Genomic DNA, 5,641 nt, shown 5'->3' on the forward strand with positions numbered 1-5,641 from the left:
ATGGAGAAGTTAAATGAAACATCTGTAAAAGAACTCATTCTTCTAGGACTCACCAACCTCCCTCATCTACAGACGTTTCTCTTCATCACATTTCTTCTGTTCTACCTCTTTACCATTGCTGGCAGCTTAAGCATTGTGACGGTGGTGGTTACTGACCATGGTCTCCATACTCCCATGTACTTTTTCTTGGGCAATCTTTCCTTCCTGGACTTTTTCTATTCAACCACAACAGTTCCAAAAATGTTGTCTGGTTTACTTATGGAGGACAAAACAATATCTTTCCAAGGCTGCATCGTCCAACTCCATTTCTTTCATTTCTTGGGTAGCACTGAGGCCATGCTTCTTACCTCAATGTCTTATGACAGATATGTTGCTATTTGTAACCCATTACGATACCATGTTCTCATGGCAAGAACAATATATAGTCAATTGGCATTTTGTTCCTGGCTTGTTGGTTTCTTATACTCATTGTTACACACAATTCTCACTTCTAGGTTGCCTTTCTGCAGCGCAAACAAAATCACTCATTTTTTTGTGTGATATTAAACCTCTTCTGAAGTTGGCATGTACAGACACACATGTCAATGAAGGGTTGGTGACCATAGTCACTGGATCTGTAGGTATTGGCACGTTTGTTTTAATTGTGGTTTCATATGCATTTATTGCAACCCATCTTCAAAACATCCGTTCCGACCAAGGCAGAAATAAAGCCTTAACCTGGCGCCAGGAGAGATGATATAGAACGGAGACTGAGTGTAAAAAAGTATCTGCAGCTGTAGAGATCAATGAGATCTCAAACAAAGAAATAATAACTGAACACACAACAGCGCAATATACTGGTGTACACAATTAATGCACTACTAGATCTGTGAAGTGGAAATATAACCTTTATTGATAAAAACATACCATCCAATATAAAATCATCACTGGCCAGTGGATACAGGACTAAACATGTGGAAATCAGATAGATCTATATAAATGTAGAATACAAATCGTGAATAATCTGATAGGTCACTCAATGTTGGGTGACCGACTGAAAGTCCCACAATATAAAAATATCAATTTCCAATGACCCGGTAAAAAACACGAAGTGGAGCGAAGCTGAAAAGTGAAGAAGTGTGGCCACACTTTTGATATAAAGGTGGTTGATAACGTGATTACAACAAACACCACTTCATTGTTTTACATGTTCTCCCGAAAGTATATAAATGCCGTCTGTATAGATAATAGAAGCACTCTATGAGGTAGATAAATGTCACTTACTGCATGAGCAGTTAGCGCTATACAGACCTGGTCCGCAGCTCAGTCCCGTGCTTAAGTCTGTAAGCGCATAAGCCTTATACCATGTAAAAACTCTGTGGAGCTCGCGGTGAAGCCGTAGCTAGAAATGCTGGTTCAGATAGATGATATCAATCGTGGCTAAAACACTTGCGGCATAACAGGCTGATAACAATTGGACGGCTAAAAGATAGCAACTTCCATGGATTACTGGACAATAACAGGGTCAAGGAGTAGTGTATTCCAATGGCTCAGTGAGGTCTCCTAATCCTTTGACGCGTTTCATCACCTGCCTGGTGATTTCTTCAGAGGAAGTGTTCTGTTCTAATCCAGTGTCTCTTCAAATATCCTCAACGTGATTATGTATGTCCTAATTCTATTTTAATCAAATCATTAGTTTAAAACTTTTATTTTAGTTTGCATCAATGAACCAATGAAGTCCACACTGAAAACAAATGCGAAACAACTATAGCTGAAAGGGATTCAGCTGATACATGGCCCACAGCTCTGGGGTAGGAGATCTCCTGTCAAAGCTCCATGTAGCCATTGTGATACTCTTCACATGTAGCATAAACACAAAAACATATGTTGTGGAGTTATCAGGCACCCTGCTTAGGACTATACATTAAATGACTACTGAGTCAAATAAATGGTCAGTTTGCACAGTGGTCCAGTCTCCTGAGCATATATAAAAGGTCATAACAGTCCTTATGGAAGAGGGATGTGACCCTGGACTTTGGAACTTGAATTTTTTGTTCACCTTCTTCAAAGAGGAGAAAACTTGTGTGACTGCTGTCCTGTTAATTCTAAATCACATTCTACTCTCCATAATACAACCTTTTCCTTGTTATTCTCATATAATGCTCTGTTTGATGGCTTACGCTGCAAGATTGTTTAACCTTATAAAGTTTATTTTACTAGCAGTGCTCGTATCGATTGAGGTATTTAATGTCATCAGCACTCAAGCATTTAATGACAGTGAAGATGTTATGTGCTTTAAAATGCCTTGAAGAGTACGGTTATGTCTTGGAGAGTATGGATTGTTGGTCCATATACTGATGCAAATACTTCCCAGGCTGAACAGAGATGGTCCATATGAAAGAGTGTGATGCTAGATGCATTAAATGTAGGAAAATGTTGTCATGCTTTTTCTGCCAAAGTCTAATTTGGTGGTTTTTATGTAGCTGATATAAGTGAATAATGTTTCTATCTTCCTTAAGTTTTTTTGGAATTGAGAAATGAAAGAATATCCCAACCACTGCTTGAGAAACAAAGTGAATACCGGAGCTGCTCGGTTTTTTTTTTAGGTAAGAAATTAACTGAAGAATGGGGACCTTAAGTACTTTGCTAGGGAATTTTTCTTATTATACGTCTGGCTGAGACTTAAGCTTTTGTTGTAGCTGTTAAAATGAAGTAGTGAGAAAATGTAATGTTTTTAATGAGAGTCAAGTTCATTAAGATACGTGCACACGGACCATCTGAATAAGCAGATCAGAAAGGTAACAATAATACATTTGTCCATATGGTTTAAGCAATAATCTTGGCACCCTTACAGAGAGGGGCATTTAGCTTGGCATTTACACTGATTGGATAACTATCCGTTATGTACACCTCTACTCAAAGATTGTGACTCCTTAGCAACAATGTATTAAATATGAGGTCTTGCAGACTCTAATTCTCTTATTATTGTTTTTCCATGAAGCATGAAAGTTATAAACATTTTCATTGGTTGCAAAACTTAGTGTCGTTAAAGCTGTAGCGTATAAATACACTCATAGCTGCTAGGCTCCATTTTGTAACTGAAAAATCAAACAATTCTACATCAATCCACCCTCTGATACATCTGGTATCATCTAATTTGCCTGCCCTACTATGTCACCTCTTCCAAAATTCTCATTAAATGCTGGATATTCAGGCCTAGTTTTTGTTGCCTGGATTTTAATTTTTTTCCTTCCTTGCTTGCATAAGGCATTAAGGAGTATAGGAATATATCACATAATGATGCAAAAACATATTAAAAGTTGGCTGCTATTAAATTGACCTTAGTCTTCCTCTGTGTGTGTGTATGTGTTTGGGAATTTAGACTGTAAGCTCCAACGGGGCAGGGACTGATGTGAATGAGTTCTCTGTACAGCGATGCAGAATTAGTGGCACCATATAAATAGCTGATGATGATGATATAATTGGCTAATAGGAACACAAGACCTATTACTATATTATACATCCATTGAGATAGACCTGCACCTAACCATGAGAAAGGATCCCATGTCTGTCTGATAATTACCCTTGCCTCTTTCTGTAATTTGATAATTTTGTTAAATTCCCTTCAACAACATCATGTTGATCTGAAATAAAAGTACAACACTCTTAGGCTATTAACTTACATACCCCTCCTCTCACTTCTAACAACACATCAAGGGCTTCTCAGTTTTGTAAGGACATTTTCCTTATTTGAATGTGGGGCTTAGATACTTTGCTAGGGAATTTTTTTATTATACCTCTGGCTGAGACCTAAGCTTTTGTTGTAGCTGTTAAAATGAAGTGGTCAGAGGATCTTATGTTTTTAATTAGAGTCAAGTTTATTAAGTTACGTGAACACGGACCACCTAACTAAGCCTCTCACTCCTAATAACAGATCAAGGGCTTCTCGATTTTGTAAGGCCTTTTTCCTTATTTGACCCAATTCTTCATTTATGATTGAAAGTGATTCTTTAGTTTCATTTATCATCTTATCTAAAATTTCTAAGTATGGTTGCAGTCTATCTGACAATATCCCAACCACTACTTGAGAAAAAAAAGTGAATACCGGAACTGTTCGTTTTTTGTTTTTCTGTACCTTAGGTACTTTTTGTAAACTATAACTTATAACTATTGCAGAGATAACTCCGCCAAGGAGATAAGTTCCATTAGCCAAAACCAGTAACCATGAGTAAACTCTTTTTCAGCACACAAAATCCAGCTCCCTGGGCAACACATCACTTATGGCCTGGGTCGCTCTGAACAATTTGAAATTTTCAATTTTGTAAGATGCGTTACACTGGGGTTTGGGATGCATCATATTTATATTATGTATGATGTCTTTCTTTGTGTCACTTTGTTTTTGATAAAATCACTGATACAATTGCATAGCTACAATCAGAAACTCCCACATCCTTATTTTTAATGTGAAATTAAATGACCTCTTTTCTGTGTCTGTGCAATAATTTTTCTTACCCACTGGGCTCTGAACGGACATACAGATATTAGGGTTACCAAACACACCTGCAAATCTCAAATGCTGACTCTGCGGGAGAAATGTAGCTGAAGTATTTTTAAACTGAAGGCTGTTTTGTTCCTAGTCTCCATCTGCTCTGTTACCTCAGACCAAGAGACTAGTAATGCCTACAAAGGTGTCATTCCTACTACAAGAGGTATATGTAAATCCAACAATTTGTTTCATTAGTTACCTGTGCAGTAATTATTTTTGTGCATAGAAACAAGTTTTCTCCCCAGGCCGCTTTTTCTCATATTAAAATGTGGGACTCTCAAATTACTTGTTTTCCAAGAGTCAGGAAACAGACAATATGTATTCAGAATAAATATGATTCCTCCAGCAAAGATGGTTGTAGCTACTGTGAATGCCCAAAGTCCTTTATCTGGATTGGCTTCTAACAAATTAATTATCAGGTTCCTTGTCTTTTTCTTCACAGCAGGGGACTTTGGGTTCCCCCAGAGATACCTGGTGCTGGCGGATGCAACCCCATGCTGGGGTTTATTATGCCCGTCAAAACTGGTGTACCTGGATTTGTTTTTGCAAAGAAAACTGGGGAAGTGTCTGCAAGGATGTCGTTTTTTCCCAGCAGTGCGGGGGAAGAGGCTACCTTCTTGCAGTATGAGGCATGTGTCTACGTTGACTTCTCTCCCACCTTGACTGGAGTTGAAGAGGTCAGGATTTGGTAAGAACCTTCCCACCAATCAAAGATTCCTCCTTTTCTTCTGAAAACCTTTATCATCACACGATGACCTGGATTTAGATCACAACATTTATCAATATCAGACGGATGAGTAGAAAGCAGTGGATCATTGATCTGCTTTATTTGTCTCAGCACTTGAGCCAAGTTTATAATAGTCTAGTCATTCCCTGTAGATTAGTCTGGTAAAGGGCCAATTGTAACATTAGACAGTTTTCCAAAGGGTGTGAGCCTCAGACTTTGTAACTGTTGCTTTATGCCCGTCTCTTTCCAAAACACAATAGTCATTACTCAGCAGTGTCTATGCCACTTAAAACCTTCACTAGTGTCTACTTATGTTTGTTTGTGCGGTGACTTCACCCACCCAGAGAAAGATAAATGAAAACCAAAACATATCGCAACCTTGTTATCAT

General features: G+C 38.2%; 1 pseudogene; it reads left to right on the top strand.

Annotated features, from left to right (window-relative positions):
• On the top strand, positions 1-736 carry LOC142108344 (olfactory receptor 12D1-like; annotated as a pseudogene).
• The last annotated feature ends 4,905 nt before the right edge of the window (positions 737-5,641 follow it).

This window comes from Mixophyes fleayi, chromosome 12, assembly GCF_038048845.1.
Source record: "Mixophyes fleayi isolate aMixFle1 chromosome 12, aMixFle1.hap1, whole genome shotgun sequence".
Lineage (NCBI taxonomy): Eukaryota > Metazoa > Chordata > Amphibia > Anura > Limnodynastidae > Mixophyes > Mixophyes fleayi.